The sequence below is a fragment of the Rattus norvegicus genome, chromosome 11 (assembly GCF_021556685.1).
Source record: "Rattus norvegicus strain SHRSP/BbbUtx chromosome 11, alternate assembly SHRSP_T2T, whole genome shotgun sequence".
Classification (NCBI taxonomy): domain Eukaryota; kingdom Metazoa; phylum Chordata; class Mammalia; order Rodentia; family Muridae; genus Rattus; species Rattus norvegicus.
The window spans coordinates 40,588,813-40,609,100 of NC_141544.1; the positions used below are offsets into that span (position 1 = coordinate 40,588,813).

Here is a 20,288-nt window from a genome sequence, read left to right on the forward strand (position 1 = left end):
GTCAGGTATTCGTCACAAGTGCTAGGGGTGGGTATCAGAACCAGTACTGAAGTCACATGGATCCAGGCTTCATAACCCACTGTCCATTTCTGTACGGTTACAGAGGCCAGTCAGAGCTTAGCACTGGGAGAAGAGTCTAGAAGTTGTTGTTCTAGTCATCTTCTGGCTAGCAGGCATGGAGGGCGCCTTGGGATTTGTATCCAAAATGTTTCACTCGTAGAACTATCCAGAGAGCTAGCAAAGACGCCAGAATGAAAATGGAGTCTCTTCTACCCACCTATCAAAAAAGTAAAGGACCAGCAGGTTTTGAAGGAAAGTTTCTTAGGACTATTTGCCTGGTGGTGACATCGAAAAAGACTGGTAGGCTCGCCAGCTTTGTCTAGAGGCCAGCACAGCTACACACTAATGGAACTTCTGTAAGGACATCTGTCTCCAAACTGTGCATTCAGTCTGTGCCTCACTCTACCCTAGATGGTAACCACTTGACCAAGAATTACTGCTTCAAAATATCCAATGCAACACTCTCCATGTTTGTCTTTAAAACCTTCCCCTTCCCCTGATTGCTTTAAAAACTGTATCCTATAGCACTCTACTATAGTATGAATCTACTGTTTCCAAAGTAAATATCAACATTCCTTTGAAAAATTCCCTGGACACTGTTGAGGCTGACATATCTGATATAATTTATACATCTATGGCTTATATAACTTCTCCAACGAAAGACAGGTATGTACCTTAAAAATAAAACATTATTTATCAAAATTCCCTAAATTTTTGAATTAATATAGAGGCAGAAATTTGTTCACTAAATAGTCTTTGACCATGACATTTAACACACCACATGCAAACAGAAACACACGCATATACATCTATTTAAGTTAACTAAAATTTTTTTGTGTAAAATATTCTTTTAGTAAAGTGAGTTCGTAGTAAAGCTCAAGAATATAGATTTTTTAGACATTTTTATTTGAAACTATTTAAAATTCTCAAGTGAGATTCAAGGCCAAATGGCCTTTGGAACTGCCTGAAGAAGCCCTAACAATGCAATGGGATACCTGGCACGTGCTTTCAAAGGTCGCGTATTGACCGTTCAGACCTTGCTTGCTGTTGTCTGTGAGCTCTCTGGTGATTCTAGTCAGAATCAGGACGGAGCATCACTGACCCAAAGGATAAGTAACACCTACAGGGTGGCGAGTCACTGTGGAAAGGGGTCCATTACACAGGCTCAAAGCCAACCCCTGACCTGCTGGATCCCCTAGAACGTTCTTTCTTGGACCTCTTTCTTCAAATGCTCTCTCTTTGCTTTGGTTCTACTGTTTCTAAAGACAGGAGCTGCTAAAGGCTTCTGCGTTCTCACTCCTTAGCCCATCTCAGACCAGCTTCCACAGTTCCCATTCTCCAGAAACAGCTGATAATATACACGGATCTGTAAGGTACGGATAATAGATGCATATCGAGACCTCCCTGGTGTCTTCTGGAACCATTAGCAACACTGGTCTGTTTACTGCCTCACTGCTGAGGAATTGATAGGATGGTATTGCTGAATGGTATTCAGAGACGAACACACCCAATAGCTCTTACATTAATTGTTATTGGAGAAACTGATTGGAAATGTCAACATGAGATCAAAGAGAGAGAGCAGAGTTACTTTGCACAGCAGTGGAGCTCGCTGGGCCAGAGCCCTGACTATTGTTCTGCCTACCTTCCCCTCAGAATCTGGGTAGGGTTACACAGATCCCCAGTGTCTCTGAGAAGCTTGGAAACCATCCATCTGCCTGTAGGCTTGATCTGTTCCGCACATAGCACTAGATATGGCTCATACCTTAGGAAGCTTCCAGACTTTATAAACATTACACCTATCTATGCTAAAACAAATCACAGCTTTTGGTTTTCCAGGCATCCTATATACTGTGTACCTTTGTGTATATGACTCTGTCATAGGCAGTTACGAGGGCTTTATCCAGTACTCTAAGCACAGTCATTCTTTTTTTTTTTTTTTTTTTTTTTTTTTATTAACTTGAGTATTTCTTATATACATTTCGAGTGTTATTCCCTTTCCCGGTTTCTGGGCAAACATCCCCCTCCCCCCTCCCCTTCCTTATGGGTGTTCCCCTCCCAACCCTCCCCCCATTGCCGCCCTCCCCCCAACAGTCTAGTTCACTGGGGGTTCAGTCTTAGCAGGACCCAGGGCTTCCCCTTCCACTGGTGCTCTTACTAGGATATTCATTGCTACCTATGAGGTCAGAGTCTAGGGTCAGTCCATGTATAGTCTTTAGGTAGTGGCTTAGTCCCTGGAAGCTCTGGTTGCTTGGCATTGTTGTACATATGGGGTCTCGAGCCCCTTCAAGCTCTTCCAGTTCTTTCTCTGATTCCTTCAACGGGGGTCCTATTCTCAGTTCAGTGGTTTACTGCTGGCATTCGCCTCTGTATTTGCTGTATTCTGGCTGTGTCTCTCAGGAGCGATCTACATCTGGCTCCCGTCAGTCTGCACTTCTTTGCTTCATCCATCTTGTCTAATTGGGTGGCTGTATATGTAAGGGCCATATGTGGGGCAGACTCTGAATGGGTGTTCCTTCAGTCTCTGTTTTAATCTTTGCCTCTCTATTCCCTGCCACGGGTATTCTTATCCCCCCCCCTTTTTTTTTTTTTTGGTTCTTTTTTTCGGAGCTGGGGACCGAACCCAGGGCCTTGCGCTTCCTAGGTAAGCGCTCTACCACTGAGCTAAATCCCCAGCCCCTCTTATTCCCCTTTTAAAGAAGGAGTGAAGCATTCACATTTTGATCATCCTTCTTGAGTTTCATTTGTTCTAGGCATCTAGGGTAATTCAAGCATTTGGGCTAATAGCCACTTATCAATGAGTGCATACCATGTGTGTTTTTCTGTGATTGGGTTACCTCACTCAGGATGATATTTTCCAGTTCCAACCATTTGCCTACGAATTTCATAAAGTCATTGTTTTTGATAGCTGAGTAATATTCCATTGTGTAGATGTACCACATTTTCTGTATCCATTCCTCTGTTGAAGGGCATCTGGGTTCTTTCCAGCTTCTGGCTATTATAAATAAGGCTGCTATGAACATAGTGGAGCACGTGTCTTTTTTATATGTTGGGGCATCTTTTGGGTATATGCCCAAGAGAGGTTATAGCTGGATCCTCAGGCAGTTCAATGTCCAATTTTCTGAGGAACTTCCAGACTGATTTCTAGAATGGTTGTACCAGTCTGCAATCCCACCAACAATGGAGGAGTGTTCCTCTTTCTCCGCATCCTTGCCAGCATCTGCTGTCATCTGAATTTTTGATCTTAGCCATTCTCACTGGTGTGAGGTGAAATCTCAGGGTTGTTTTGATTTGCATTTCCCTTATGACTAAAGATGTTGAACATTTCTTTAGGTGTTTCTCAGCCATTCGGCATTCCTCAGCTGTGAATTCTTTGTTTAGCTCTGAACCCCATTTTTTAATAGGGTTATTTGTCTCCCTGCAGTCTAACTTCTTGAGTTCTTTGTATATTTTGGATATAAGGCCTCTATCTGTTGTAGGATTAGTAAAGATCTTTTCCCAATCTGTTGGTTGCCGTTTTGTCCTAACCACAGTGTCCTTTGCCTTACAGAAGCTTTGCAGTTTTATGAGATCCCATTTGTTGATTCTTGATCTTAGAGCATAAGCCATTGGTGTTTTGTTCAGGAAAATTTTTCCAGTGCCCATGTGTTCCAGATGCTTCCCTAGTTTTTCTTCTATTAGTTTGAGTGTGTCTGGTTTGATGTGGAGGTCCTTGATCCACTTGGACTTAAGCTTTGTACAGGGTGATAAGCATGGATCGATCTGCATTCTTCTACATGTTGACCTCCAGTTGAACCAGCACCATTTGCTGAAAATGCTATCTTTTTTCCATTGGATGGTTTTGGCTCCTTTGTCAAAAATCAAGTGCCCATAGGTGTGTGGGTTCATTTCTGGGTCTTGAATTCTGTTCCATTGGTCTATCTGTCTGTCTCTGTACCAATACCATGCAGTTTTTATCACTATTGCTCAAGCACAGTCATTCTTACCCCATGTGATGATACATTAGGACACAGGAGCAGGGGACTTCATATTCCTTGTACATGTAATCTAACTGCTGAGTGCCATGTAAGATTCCATACTCCTAACCAATGATGTCCAATGTGTAAATGAAACGTATCTCTTAACCTACAAAAGCACACACACACACACACACACACACACACACACACACACACACACACAATGACTTAGCATTGTATATATTATTGAACCAATAAATCTTTACTAGCAACCAATCAAGTCACAAACACTGGAAATGCAGAGGAAAGAAGACAGAAAAGCTCTGTGTCCTCCCAGATGCAGTAAGAACACAGACAAATACCCTACCATCAAGTAAAGTGACAAGATAATTCAGATGGGCAGATAATCTCTGCTATAGGAATATACAACAGGGTAAGGCCATCGGAGGGATGGTGGGTAGGTGTGCCCCATGTCCTACCGGCTCCTCCTGGCTACTGTTCCCAGGCGGCCTCACAGCATATTATTTATTGGAAACACAGATTCTCAGGAACCACTCTTCACAGACACACTGTGTATTTTTAACAAAGTCCAGAGATTGATGCACACATCAAAAACAGAGAGACAGAGAGCAACTTCCTGTTGGTGGCAGCCAAGACTCATTCCTTCTCTTCCCTAAGCCATTGCACCATGCACACTAAATACGAGTGCATGAAGGGAAACTATAGACCTTACATCTGAAAATATATTATTTCAATATAGGTATGATATAGTCAATGTAAATTCAATATAAATATATTGTTTCAATATAACTGTGCTGGGACCTAAATAAAGCTTTGACACTCCAGTTGAAACCTTAATTCCCATTAGAAGAGTTAGAAATGGGGCCAACTGTAACCTTTAACAGTCGACTGGGGCTCCTTGTATGTGACTGATGGCTTAGCCTGAAAGTACCCATCTGTAAAAACCTCGTGGGCTGTGTCTCTTTTGAGTTCCCTGCCTCTCACTGTGTGATCCTCCCAATCACCTCTGAACTTTGCCAGTCGGATGGTGATTGGTACACGTGAGCCCTTGACCTCTGGCCAGAATCCTGACTCCAAATAAACTTCTTACCTGTACGACTTCCATAATCTGTGCTGTTGAGTCATCAGTAACAGAAGACGGACTCAAGGTGTATTTGCAGAAACATCGTCACTTAAAGACAGTGTTTTTCACTGTGTCAATGATGTCATCACGGTTAGGGCTAGGGTTGCTGATCCAACATGATGTATCTATTCATAGCTCTGACTGAAAACGCCACAGAGGGAATAATAATACTGTAAATAAAAATACCATATAGAAAGAACTTTAATTCACTGCAAAAATACAGTACATAAAAATATAACAGTAATGTAAATTTTCTCTAACGTACAATGTCCACTGTAAGTCCCATGTAATTACTTAATTAAATGACTGTGCTTGAGTTCTGAAGAGCAGATTCCCAATTGTTCACATCGCCTCAGAAAAAGCCACCCAACTTTATTTATGTGCACATAACTGTCCCCCCGCCCCCAGGAGAATTGTCCCTTAGCAATTAGCATTCAAATTTATCTTGCTTGCCTTAAAAACCTACTACATCAAGTACGTCAGTTGAGATTCGTTGGCATTTTTCCTACTGAAAACATTTATGAAATTAGAAACAACCTGATATTCCTCTGCCTTATACTTCCCAGCCTTCTCTCCTCTTGGAGGTCTTTTACAGAAAGCTCAGACTCAAGAGAGGAACCAAGAGAAGGACCTAGGTACTGCTATGGTGTGATCTTGCATGTTCTTCAAACGGCTTAGTTCCCACAGGGACAACATTAGGAGACTGGAGAAGCTTCAGGAAGGGAGGCTATGGCCCGCAAAGGGATGATGGATTCTGCTCTCTTTGCCTTTTGATTCCTGGCCCTGAGAGGGGTTATTTTGCTTCTCTGTGCTTGTACTATGTTGAGATGCATCATTAAAGGAGCACCAGGGCTTCTAAAGCCAAACCTCCACATTGCTGACGCCTCTCCTCCAATAATCCTGAATTATTAGTTATTAAGATCTACATTCCATCTTTGATACCTTAAACTCAATTGGGGAAGCCCTGGCACCACTCGTCCCTGGCTCTTTTACTGCTCAATATTCCCTCTCCCCTGTGTGGTGGTTCTTCCTCTTCCTCTCTCCCCTGCATTCCTTGCCTGGGAACCTCAAGTTCTCCCTCTGTCTCCCTGCCCAGCCATTGGCCAAGGCAACTTTACCAGTTAGAGCCAACTGGGGGGCAGGGACCCCTTACATGTAGATGTGCAAATTCCTGTGTAATTTGGGAATCTAAGTAACAAAATATAAGCAATAAAACAAATCCACAATATTCTTTTATTTCATTTTTTATTGGATATTTTATTTATTTACATTTCAAATGTCATTCCCTTTCCCAGTTTCCCCTCAGGAAACTCCCTATCCCATCCTCCCTCCCCCTGCCTCCATGAGGGTGCTCTCCCATCCAAACACCCACCTCTGGCATTCCCCTACACTGGGGCATTAAGCCTTCCCAGGACCAAGGGCCTGTCTTCCCATTAATGTCCAACAAAGCCATCCTCTGCTATATATGCGGCTAGAGCCATGGGTTCCTCCATGTGTACTCTTTGGTTGGCTAGAGTAGTTTTTATTAAAAGGAAAGAAAGAGAAAGTCTTAACAGTCAGTCAGATCTTTCGCATCACCAGTGGGGACATATGTGGGTACAGTTACTGGGGAAAGCAGAGAAGCATTGTTTTGTTTGTTTGTTTGTTTTTTGATGATGAATGTGCATATACTGGGCATTCTAGATTTGCATCTGTTGCTCTGACAAGTCCTCTAACAAGAAGCAACACAATGGAAAAGGGGTTTCTTTGTCTTACAGTTCCAAATTACAGTCCATCATTTTAGGAGAAAAAATCAAGGCAGAAACTAAGTCAACTGGTTGTATCGCATCCACAGTTAAGAACACAGATATGGTAAATGCTCCCTTGCTTTTTGCTCTGTGCTTAGACATTCCCAGCCTAGGGAATGTTGCCACCCACAGTGGGCTGAGTTTTCCCTACCTTAATTAGCAATACTTCACAGACAAGCCCTCAGGCCAACCCAATCAACACAATTCCTCATTAACAACCTCTTCTCTTGTGATTCTCGATTGTGTCCATTTGACAGTTAAAACTACCCAGTATGTCAGGTGACCTATAAATTCTACTCTTAAGAATATGAAGATAAGTAAAGAGAGAGTTCTAGCACAATTCAGTAACAGGCAAGACCTGGAAAGAAATCAAATGCCCATCAATAGGAAAGTGATATAAAGCACCATTTAGTAACCAGACAATGGGATATTAATTACTTTTAATCAAGTACTGTAAGACTTACAAATGGATGAACCTTACTAAGTGGGAAGAACCAAGTGCCAAGGGATTGTCTGTAATACTACCCTTTGAATGAAAGTAAAACCAAACAGGTACAGTGTACACCGCAGGTAGCATTTTGGTCAATGACAGGCCAAACGTGATAATAGAAATGAAAACTTTGAGGTTGGGGATTTAGCTCAGTGGTAGAGCGCTTGCCTAGCAAGCGGAAGGCCCTGGGTTCGGTCCCCAGCTCCGAAAAAAAGAAAAAAGAAAAAAAAAAAAGAAATGAAAACTTCCTATTACCTAATGATAATATAGACATTCTAATGTTGTCACTCGCCGGTCGGTGCTGTTAGCAGTGTAAAAAACCCAGTATGTGCAATAGTACGGAGTACACAGAGTGTGCACTCACGTATAGTGTATAATACTTAATAGCAGTGATCCATTACTGTGTAACTGGCTTTTATATGTGTAGCATAGTGCTCTTATTTATATCTTTGCTATTTTCCTTGTTGCTAATTCTACTTAGAGAGAAAGAAACGCTTCCTGTAAAACCACAAACATTCCCTGCCTGATAGCAGACCTGCCTGTCTTCCTACCTTGTATCTCTTGGTGATAATCAAGAAGCCACACCAAGTAATAACTCTTCACTACCTAGGTTTGAGTAAGTACTATTTAGTGTGCTCACACAATGACAAAATCACGTAGCCCCTCAATCCTTGGAGCATATCATTGTGATGGGGTAAAAGAATGTATGTTTTAGAAACACAGAGATAAACATTTTAGAAAAGTATTGTTGGATCGAATAGTAATAGTGTCTTAAGCTGATTATTATCAGATGTACTTCTTGTGCGCTTGATTTCAGTTTAGGTTGATGGTTAACCAACCTCCAAGCTGACCCCAGTGACCCCTAGTCATCCTGTTTACGACTTAGCGCAGTACCTTCCCACTTTGATTACGATGGAGTTGCATGACACATGGGATGTTACCCTGTAACTTTTGACTGTAGATTTTTATACAAAGCTCTATGGGCTCTGCCTTCCTCTGTCTTAGACCTTCACTGCTTCAGGAGCGGAAGCCAGGGCATTATCATGTGCGTGCTGCAGTGGCTGTGGAGTAACCTGGGGATAGTGTCTTAATCAACCTTTTCTTGCTGTGAAAAAACACCATGGCCAAGGCAACTCTTATAAAGGAAAGTATTTAATGGGGGCTTGCTAATAGTTTGGAGGTTTAATTCATTGTCATCATGGTGGTATGGACTCAGATGTGTTGCTGGAGAGTAGCCGAGAGTTCTACATCTGAGCCACAGAGGCAGCAGGGAAGAGAAGAGGGAGAGGGAGGGGACAGAGGAAGAGGGAGAGGAGGAGAAGAGATAGAGGAGGAGGAGGAGGAGGAGGAGGAGGGGGGGGAGAAGGAAGAGGGTGAGGGAGGTAGAATGGAGGGGAGGAGAGGAGGAGGAGGGAAGGGACAGGGAGGGAGGGAGAGAGTGAAGGAAGGAGAAGAGGGAGAGGGAGGAAGATAGGGAGACTGGGCTTGGCTTGAGCTCAAGGCCCACCCCCCAATGACAGATTTCTTACAACAAGGCCACACCACTTAAGTAGTGCCACTCCCTCAAGACCCAGCATTGACCCAGCATATATGAGCCTAGGTGGACCATTCTTACTCAAACTACTTAAAACACACTGTGGAAGGGGAACCTGAAACTTCCTACTGTCAAAAAGCAGAATGCAAACTGTGAAAGCCATTTGAGAAAAGACCCAGAGCCTTAACTTCTTTATTGTTATCTTTTAAATGGTGTTAAGGTCTTATCATCTTCAGATTTTCCTTACTGAGTTTAAAATGATGAAAGCGTTTAACTGTGGATTAATTATTGACATGCAACAAGTGTCTCTTTTCTATTTACATTTTATGTGGGCTATATCCTGAAACATTGTATCATTTCTTGGAAGTGTGGGGAGAGTTCCAGTCAGGAGATGACTTTTTGATCTGTCTTGGCAAAAAGAAGGTGAGGGATAGTTTTGGCTGTAATTCTTTAAGGGTTAGAAGGCAGCAAAGCAGACGGGTGCATTTCTCTTTTCCTGTGTTTGTCCTTTGTGGAGCTTCTAGAAGAAATATTTTCATAGCTTTTCTCACATTAGGCAAACTTTTTAACCTTTATCTCTTTAAATACTTTTCCTTCTCATTTCCTTGGCAACTCCAAAGACCTGTATGGTGGACTTCTCCCATTTGCCTCACAAGAGAGTGACTGCCTCCTCATTGTTCCTGCCTTTAAAATCAGTTTCATTTCGGATCATTTCTATTGCAGCATCTCCAAATTAATCCTTCCTTCCCTAGTGCCTAGTGTGCTGTTAATTTCCTCCAATATTTTAAGCAGTTCATTGTAAATGGACAGGTTTGACACTCCATGAATAAATATTCTTGAACCTCACTGAGATAGTTAAGAACGTTTGTTAATCCTTTCGAGCCTCTGGGCCTCACAGAGTAGGAGCAGCGCAATCTCTCAGAGCTGACTTGTCTGATTTCTAAATCAACATCCTGACTGCTCTACAGTCTGCACTGTCAGGAGGGTTTCCTCTCTGGCAAGAAGATGCTTCAACCATTTCCAGCTCTGTGGGACTCAGGATCTGTTTCCTCTGCCTTTTTGTTAAATATGCGCAATTCTTTCCCCATCTGCCAGCATTTTCCCCCAAATGCATGTGCAGACCAACCGTAAAGAGCTAGGCTGCAGAACTCTGCAGCTTCCTGGAGTAAGTGGTTTCTCTCCCTTCTGCCTCATTTCCATCCTGTCTCTCTCCCCGTCCCTCCCATTTCCCTGCTCCTTTACTTTGTCTTATGCGAATTCTAGCTATCTTGGTTTTGCCAAGGAGCTCTAAGTACTACAGCTCAACCACTTGGTTCTGCCTGGGAATTCTGTCTGTGCGATAGACAGCCAATGCTCACAAGACGTATCCCTTGTGGATTTCTTCTTTTCGGGGAACACTGCCCCATGTCCCCAGACTCCAAGATGTAAAAGACATTATAATTTTGCATTCCTTTTTTAAAAGTCTTTGCCTGTTTGTTTGTGGTAGAGCGGGAAGTCTTATTCCTGTTCCTGCCATCTTGGGCAGGAGTAAAGATCTAGATATTTCTACAGTGCCTCCTTCACTTTTAAAATTGGCGAGGGTGTGATTCATCTCATCCTTTCTTCACTGGCACATTTGTCTCACAAATCTTGCGTAATTCTAGTTCTGAACAGGAAGGAAACAAGCTGCACCTGCATGACTCTCTTCCCTGGGGAATGAAAGGACACATACCTGACATTTCTAGAATCCCCTATCATTGAATTCTATCTGTGTGATTGATATTATTTCTTTCAAGGCGATACAGAGCTCCACATCTCCTTTTGCTTTTTGAATGCCTCTTGCAACTACTCCCAATATTATCTGATTGAAACAAAGACTTTACCTGGACGAATATTCCAGATCAGCAGCCAAGACACAGACATTCATATTAGTCAGAGTTGGAACTGAGTGTTGGCTCAACTGCTAAGTAAACATAATATTCCTTGAGCTCTTACTACCTGAGCAGTGCATTGTGGGATTTTACCTGGGTGGTTTCATTTGATTCTCATAATTATATTATTTAATGTGAAATTAGTGTCATTAAGGCCTTAATAGAGAAAGCTACTTCAGGAGCCTAGTTTTAACCGTGACATTGCCTCTTTCTAGGTTTTTATTAATAGGACATTTTTCAATTTCTCTGAATCTTGAAATCCACTCCCCTCCCTCCTGGACTGGTAATGGTATTATCTTCCCTCTGGGCATGTGAGGACTGTAAAAGAAAAAAATTACACCAAGCACTCAGCATGACTGTTGGTACAGAGAAGGCCTTAATCAAAGCTAGCCAATGGGCCGGGGTGGTAGCCCAGGTATTTAGGTGTCTGCACTGTGTGCGCGAAGCTCTGGGTTTGATTCTCAGTCCTGCATAAATCCTCATGGCACATATCCACTATCCTAGCAGTTGATGGTAGGCAGAGGTGGGAGAACCCAGTGTACAAGATCAGACCTGCTATAGAGTCATTTGAGGCGAGCCTGAGATGTAGGAGACCCTGTCTCAAAAGAAAAAAAAGTGACTGCTCGATTTATTTATTTTTATTTCTGCAAAACGTTCAGAATGAAGAGGATATCCCAATAGAGACATTCTGGGATGTGTTAAAGGGGGTTTGAGGATGCACCCTGCTCCCTATCCCCCATTAATGTAGCTCAGCCATATAATTACGAATCTTAGGAATGGATGAGTAACTTTGCTCCAGGCGATGGCCCCGCATGGGCCGCTCCTGGTCAGTGACGGAATGTTGGAGCTGTCTAGCAACCTCGTTCATGGAGCCGTGGGCGTTCTCTTGGTTCTGTCTTAGGCTCGTGGATTTTCTGCTGGTGTTTGTGAAGCTTCATTAGACTGCCCAGTTCTTGTCTCCTGGACTGAAGTCAGACCTGGCACAAAAGTCTTCCTACTCCATCTCATACAGACATTCTCCCTGACTGTCCTGGGCAATCTCATCCTGGTGTTTGCCTTTCGAAGAACCTGAGTTAGTCATACCATGTGTTCTTGTTCAGTCTACCCTGGTGATTACTGATCACAAGTGCAAAAGACTAGGACTTTTCCTGGTCCTAATTGTAGAGAAATGATGATCACCTCTGCTCCCCTTGGATGCTGCTCTGAACTCCATAAGCTCCTTTGGGCTTTGTCCGATGTCCCCTTTTACTTTCCCATCTTTGGGATTGTGAATACCAACCAGGAAGTTGCCTCATATATGTTTGCACTCTCTGGAGTATTGATAACCATTCAAAAGCTCCTTCATGCTATTCGTATATAGAATGAAGTTTTTCCTTTTGTGATTTTTTTTCTTACTATTTCATATTGAACACATCTTTCCCTGCATGTGGATAGTCATTCCAAGTGATCTTGGACAAATCGTCTCATGTCTCGGCCACTCAAACTTCTCATTATGAAGCAGGGCTAGATACACACATTGTTTTGATGATTGTGAAGTATTGCATGGGGACTGCCTACCTCTGTACTGAGTATTCAGCAAATGCTTATTTAGACAGCTCAAAATGTAAGGCAATTCCTGACTAATGAGTTACTTAGATTGAAATGTTCACAGGTAGGATGCAGCCTCACACACGTTGGTGTTAATAAATGGTGAGGTAAGATTTGGACTCAGGTCTTCTGGCCCAAGAGTACACCTTCACATTATAAAGTGAGGCATTTCTTGGCCTTAATCTACTCAGGCTGCTTTTTAAAAATACCATAAACATAAGCAGTGTGGCTTATAAATATCAGAATTTCTGGAGGCTTGGACATCAAGGCTATGACAGATATAGGTCTGATCAAGACCTAGTTTTTAGTCACAGAATAACGGACTGGGTGCATTTGTAAAGAAATGAAATTGATTTGGCTCAATGTTGTGGAGGCTTGGAAGTCCAAGACCCAGGGGTCCTGGGTCTGCCTCGGGATCCATACCACAGGACGATGAATCCCAGTCGCAAGCTCCAGCCACTCCTAACAGAACCTGGACCATCATGGCTTCCATGTCATGATGGGTTATCTGCCCTAAATAAACCTTCCTCTCTTAAGTTATTTCTTATTAGGTTGGCCACAGCTATGAGAAAAGTAGCTAGTGCCCAGACCAACGGGCAGTCTTGGGCAGGAGTCCCACGGGAGGCAGGCTTTCAATGGGAACTTGGAGACTATGTCTTGTGGTGTAGTCCCCAACCATGGCCAAGGGAGCATGATGTTTACGTTCTGGCCTAAGTGCCTCCCAGGGAGAAATAACATCTTGGACATTTCTAATTTGGCATACACAGGGAAGGGGAGGGCAGGCAACTTCCATAGATGATCAGTCTTTAAAAGGAATGCAGCAGATGCTGAAGCCATGCGTTTTACTCTCTATCCTGAAAGCTCTCATTCAATAAGATCTCCCAGGGAGTGTTCTATTAGTGCTCATTACCCCACTACTTAATTCTTCATGATTTGATTCTATCTCAGAGCCAGAAAAGTGGGGTCTGGTGGGGGTCTGGTCTCTGATAATACCTTTACTTTTAATTTGTCAAAAGTAAAATCCTCTTTTCCACTATTACAAAGCTAACACTTGGTGCTGTTCCAAATGCTCTCTGTTCTATCTCATTCAGTATTTGTGGTGACTCCGTTGTAATAAGAACCAGGTTGGCTCTTATTAGTGGCCAACAAAGCAAGCCCAAGTGGCAGGGAGTGGAGCCAGCACTCAAACTGCTGGGTTCTAAAGTCCATGCGTGCCGTCACTATCTTGAGATGGCTCTCTGTAGGGACAAAAGTCCCTCTAAAAGCAGCCTGCAGTGAGCTGTGTGCCCTGTGCCTTCCCATCATTGGACTACTAAGTATCCAAGGCTACTGAACACTTGCTCTCTGAACTTGCTGACTTAGTAGTAGGAAGTCCAACTTCACACCCTCCTGTTTCCCCTTCCGTGACATCCCTGGATTGCTCGAGGTGACTCCAAGCTGGACTCCACCTGGATCAGGGGATGTCATTGTTGATCATTGCAGTAAGACGGATTAGAATACCCTCTTTGTTAAGGAATTGGTCCAACTTTAGAAGGGATGGTGCATCACAGGGCACACACAGTAATAGCCAGGAGTGTCAATCAGTGTGACAGGACAACGAACGAGCGTTGAAACTGGATTGAAACTGGTGGCATCGAGTTCAGTTATCCGTATTTATTTACAGGATCCTTATACAGGGTGCCCAGGGCAGGAACAGGCTACTGGCCAATGAGTTTGAAGAACGGCACAGCACCTGCCGTGATCCTTTTGATTGACAAGTCCACCTTTCCATTTGGGATGATTCCTTTTAAATCTACTTTAGAAGGTGGTGTAGCAATGGACACAAAACCTATGAAAATGGTTTGTAAATTAGTAAGTGGGAAAGAGATGTATTCAGAGGGTTGAATAGGATACAGCTCCTTCTGGCTGTTTGCACTTTTTAACAACATCGCTCTGTCCCCTTACAAATGACAATGAATTATATATTCTTATTCTCAGCAGCATACTTAAAAATAGAAATTTAATAAGAATTTTACCCGTGAGTGACATTTCTTCTAAAAGCTATGCTAGTTCAGCAACAACTATGAATTTTTTTTTCTGTCATCTCTCTTCTACTTACCATCTAGTGTCATGTACAATGCTGGCCCATAATTCATCCCTAAGGTCTTAGCCAATAGGACATTTTCTGAAGTTCTAATAATAAATTTAACTTGATGCTTTTAGAATTAATTTAAAGATGTTCCTTTGACTTTTGTAAAATTTTCAGATTTTTCTTTTTGGTATATAAAGATATCTCCTTTAACTAAATGAGATTTAATGTCTCATCTTTCTGTTGGCTCGTTTTATCTACAAGGATTTAACATGCATCTAATTTTAAAATGTTACCCACAGAGCAGTTGGCGTGACCTGTCAATTATGATGTGGGTCTTCATTAGTTATTCTGTTCTCTGATTCATCAAAAAGGGATGAGAGTTTGAAGTGTCAGTATAGAAGGAGCCATACGATTTCTCACGCTCTCCCAGGGTTTGCATGGAGCTAGAATCCATGAGTTTGTTTTGAAGGACTGCAACTTCCACTTCCCCTTTCCCCTCTCTGGCAGCTGTCCCATATCTCAAAAGAGTCACTTCCTGAAACTTAGTCAGAGTATTTTTACTGACATCTCTGCATTCCTCTCCGTGATCTACTTATCCTGAAGAGGAAGTAGCAACCTGTAAGTCAATAATAACAGTCTCCATAGCTCCACAGTCAGGTCCATGTATCCGGCCCTCTCTTTCTGTCATTACCATTACACGGTTGTTCCCTGCTGCTCGCTGACTGACTTCCACTTCACAATCACAGGCTGAGTGTCTCCAGCATTTGCACCGCAACACACGATGCCACACTGCCACACACTGCAGTGACTTAAACGTTTGTCCCTCCCAGTCACAGAGGATGGAATTCTAAGGGAAGGGTTAAGCATGGCTGGTTCTAGTGGGAGCTCTTCCTTCTCTGCCTTCCTGCCATAGAGTAAGGGAGTTTCCCAGGGATGTGTTACAAAGGCATTGACCCTAGTCACAAGGGTTATCCTTATCGCCTACTAACCTCCTGTAGATTCCTCGTGCCTCTGTGGTCATCAGATGGGGGTTAGAAATCAAAAAATTGATCTTGCTGTGCTAAAAACTCCATCCAGTCCATTATTTTCCTAATAGTCCTTGCACTCCTGTTCATCCCGGAATGTATCAGAAAAATATGGGAGGCTTGAGATTAAGCCGTGAGTTTATAGGACCTACAGGTCAACACACTAGCCTATTGTAACAGAAACTCCCTTGTAGAAGTTCAGAAGAATGGGGATTTCTTTCCTTGCCTAGAGAGGAAACTCTGAAATCACAATGGGGCATCTGTTCATGGCAGCCTCTGAGGACCTGAGCTGCATCTACGTGTCCTGTCCTGCTGACCTAAGACTCTGTGATGTTTAAACTTTTGACTGAAAGGACTCCTCCTTCTGTCTGTCTTTCGGGGGAAGGAAAGTCACGAACCCACCAGAGATGAATGCGAAAGGTGGTTCTGTGCAGTAGGGACTCCACTGAGAAGGCCTGGCCAGGGTTTCCCTCATCCCTCTCACAGCGACTCTGAACTTGCTGCCTCTGAAGTCTGACTTAGAGACATCAGTGGTGATTCAGCTTTCAGAGGCACCTACATACAAAGTTGCAGAAGCATTGAGAACACTGGGAGATGGATAATTTACAACAAGACCATTGCCAACAAGCTTCATTGTATCAATAGTCCTGTAGTGTATCAAACAGCACTGTCTACCCACTATTTTATCTGCCTCCTGAGGTAAAAGTGGTTGCATGCAAAGCCAGATGCCAGTAGACAGAGTCAAAGCGGAATGTGAGCAGAATGATTTCAATGGCTGTCTTAGTTAGGGTTTCTATTGCTATGAAGAGACACCAAGACCATGGCAACTCTTATAAAGAAAAAAAAATTTAACTAGGCCTGGTGCACACTTTTAGAGGTTTAGTCCATTATCACCATGCCCAGAAGCATGGCAGTGTGCAGGCAGACACACTGGATGTGTTGGAGAAGGAGGGAGAGCTCTAGATCCTGCCACTGTACTGATTATTTGAAACCTCAAATAAACCCCCATGACACATTTTCTCCAATGAGTCCACACCAACAAGGTTACAACTCCTAATGCCACTTCTTAAGTATTCAAGAATATGAGCCTACCAGGTTCATTCTTATTTAAACCAATGATGCAAACCATGGCAATCTGTATTCCTGTCATCCTAGGTAAGAGTGCCGGGATCAAATATTATGTCTATGGCTACACATCTTCAACCTTGGGCAGTGCACAGGATTGTTGCTTCTACCTTTGGCTTTTATTTCTTGTCTTCACGTGTTAACTTCTCTTCCCCACAGCTACCTTTCTTGTTTAGTTGTGTTAACATATCCACTGCACTTTCTTTTTTTTTTAAAGATTTATTTATTATATATGAGTACACTGTAGATGTCTTCAGACACACCAGAAAAGGGCATCAGATCTCATTAAAGATGGTTGTGAGCCAGCCAGAATACAGCAAATACAGAGGCGAATACCAGCAGCATACCACTGAACTGAGAATAGGACCCCCGTTGAAGGAATCAGAGAAAGAACTGGAAGAGCTTGAAGGGGATCGAGACCCCATATGTACAACAATGCCAAGCAACCAGAGCTTCCAGGGACTAAGCCACTAACTAAGGACTATACATGGACTGACCCTGGACTCTGACCTCATAGGTAGCAATGAATATCCTAGTACGAGCACCAGTGGAAGGGGAAGCCCTGGGTCCTGCTAAGACTGAACCCCCAGTGAACTAGACTGTTGGGGGGAGGGCGGCAATGGGGGGAGGGTTGGGAGGGGAACACCCATAAGGAAGGGGAGGGGGGAGGGGGATGTTTGCCCGGATACCGGGAAAGGGAATAACACTTGAAATGTATATAAGAAATACTCAAGTTAATAAAAAAAAAAAAAAAAAGATGGTTGTGAGCCACCATGTGGTTGCTGGGATTTGAACTCAGGACCTCTGGAAGAGCAGTCGGAGCTCTTAACCACTGAGCCATCTCTCCAGCCCTCCACTGCACTTTCATTCGACTGTTGGCCATCAATCGGTCAGGGAACTAGGAAGAACCAGTTGAGACCACTCCCAGAGATGAGGACAGAGCACACTGAGGAGGGGGCGTGCATCCTAATGTGAGAGATATGCAAAACAGGACATTTTGTATCAGCACCCCTAAAATGATGTTCCTTTGACTACAACTTTAGGTGAAGGTGACCTGGAAGGAATTGAGGGTTTTAAGAAAGGAATGTAGCCATACCCGTGGCACAGTGGGGAAGCAGCTCAGCTGATAATGTCACATGCTACGGTACACAAACAACTGATGGGGAGCCCATGCATCCTTAGGTGTGCCACTGGGAACACAGGGCAGGACGGAGGTCGGAGGAACAGAAGTGGAGTGGCCAGCAGTGCAAACTAGCCACTTGCAATTAATCCAACTCTCTGTGTCTCTGTGACAAAGACATCTCTCCTCTGTTATCACAGATCTTACCTATAGATTTTTAAATCTCCGAGGGTAATCATTTCTTTACTGAAAGTATTTCTTACCTGTCGAATTCCATTCCAGGAAACAGGCTGTTGTGATGGCATCTGTACTCACGACTCTTTTCTTCTCTAGGATTACAGCACTTCTCACTCACTGTCGCCCTTCCAAAGTACAAGTACTCTTTTACCTGGAACACAGTCTGTCAAGGATGTATATTTTCAGTTTCCTTCCAGGTTGGGTGCTAATGATAGATCAGTGAAATGATCCTACCCACCTATCTTGGGGGTTACTTACTAGAGAACCCCAGAACAGCTGTACAACCGAAAGGCATGACTGCGTCTCTACAGCTGCACAGACGGAGTCCTAGCCTTCGGTGAACGTTCTACGCTTTAGCATCTAAGACTACAGACGACTAGGGCAGAATCACAGATGGCTGGCAGAAAGGTGCAAAAAGTGAGTTGTTGACATCTCAGAGGAGGAACTAATGAAGCCCTGGCCTTTCTTCTCTGAGAGAACATCATTAGGTCTTATCACGAGGGTCGCTGATGGGTAATCACAGCTGTTCTGATAAAGACAAGCACCGTCCCGTTATGTCTACGCTGAGGAGGTAACCCGCATAGCAGGGGCTCATGCAAGAGACCAGGATTTGATGCTAGAGACTTTGCTGGGTTAGAATGGAGAGGCATGTCCTGTGCTGACTTTCTAATAGCAAAGTGGCTTGGTTTTCCGCATGACCTTCTAAGGGAGGTCATTTCAGGAGAAGAAATAGTGGCCACTCCACTGTTAGATTAGATCCAGTCATGTTTTCCTCAGGGCAGGACCAGGTTTGAGACAATGGGGAGAGTGACAAATTCTGCCGACGACGTCTCTATCCCACTACAGCCTTCTGCTGGATTTTGGAAGTGCTTATGTTTCCTGTCTTTGAGCCACTTTGGATGTCGTTAAATCTCAGTATCACCAGGTTCACACCTTCAGTCCTTGTCACACAGAGTTTTTTTCTGCTCTAATACCCCGCCTCCCTTCCCTTTGTCTGCTATCTATGCTTCTGGGGGAAAATGAGCAAGGGTATTACTTTGTAGCCCAGATTGAATTCAAATTCATGACTCTCTATGCTCTGTGCTTACAGGTGTGTGCTACCAGTCCTGGCCTCTGCCTTCTCTCTTCACTGGAGGCTACCTTTTCCTCACCTTCTTTCTCTTTCCTGTTCTCCAGTAAACACTGCTCCCTAGGAAATAAAATCTGCATTTTACACACACACACACACACACACACACACACACACACACACACACACACGTAGTTTCAAATGAAGAATAGGGGCCATGGTTTCAGTTCTTCATCACTTTTTTTTTTCTTTTTTCTTTTTTTTTTTTTCGGAGCTGGGGACCGAACCCAGGGCCTTGCGCTTGCTAGGCAAGCGCTCTACCACTGAGCCAAATCCCCAACCCCTCTTCATCACTTTTGAGAGACGTATTAAATGGCAACGTTCCTGGAGGTAGGAGTCTGTTTTATCTCAGCATCCCCTACTTGTAGTTCAAAGCCTAGATTTGGCACCCGTCCAGAGATTTTGCTGCTGGAATTAGTGGACAGTTATTTACAGAAGCACAGCACCAGAGCATGACAGAGGATGCCCTGGGCCAGCGTTAGAGGGACTGTAAGGTGTCCTAGGAAGTAAGACACGGAGCTGAGTGTGAATGAGAAGTAACTGTGACTCTGTAGCTCTCCCCAGAAGGAAGAAGAAGAAAACGGAGGACCCACCTATCATCTGACGAATGCTATGTTTTGTCCAGATATGGTGCCACGTTGTCACTCACAGTCACCACGTGCTGCTTCCTGGAAGGATTTGGGTTTTTCATCTTGACAGCCATGCCAGGTACTCTGTCCCCAGAAGAGAGAACGATGGCGAATATTTCTAGATTTCTTCGAAAAATCTCTTCTCGGCAGCGGCTCGGAGTTATTTAAAATGCGTTTCAGCGTAAACGACACAATCTTGTTTTTGCGATAAAGCCGCTATAATGTCTGAAAAGAGAATGAAGACAAGAAACGCTTGAAAACAAGAGTATTGTTTTTGGAATAATGCGCATGCGCAGCGCTGCGCAAGCTTGGTGATGCATGGACCGGAGGTGTGCGCATAGAAAGCTTTGCCACCGCTTTGCATAAGTCAAGGAGCGTAAGTGATCAACAGGGTGGGATGTCCCTGCTTCATGGGTACATCTTCCTGGGGACTGCAAACCACAGCTATGAGGCAAAGAAGCATCATGTGGGACAGTAGCATAGA

General features: G+C 43.6%; 1 long non-coding RNA gene across 23 annotated transcripts in view; it reads left to right on the top strand.

Moving 5' to 3' along the window:
* LOC134480966 (uncharacterized) overlaps positions 1 to 20,288 on the top strand; it is a 55,693-nt gene that overhangs the window by 32,693 nt on the left and 2,712 nt on the right. For 9 of the 23 annotated variants that reach the window (XR_015633237.1, XR_015633240.1, XR_015633233.1 and 6 more), the window contains one exon: positions 19,730 to 19,883. This is a non-coding gene — a long non-coding RNA (uncharacterized LOC134480966). Of the gene's footprint in view, positions 1 to 18,142; positions 18,464 to 19,729; positions 20,181 to 20,288 lie in introns of those variants that run through there. The other 14 variants (XR_015633253.1, XR_015633254.1, XR_015633255.1 and 11 more) reach the window with 5 other exon arrangements.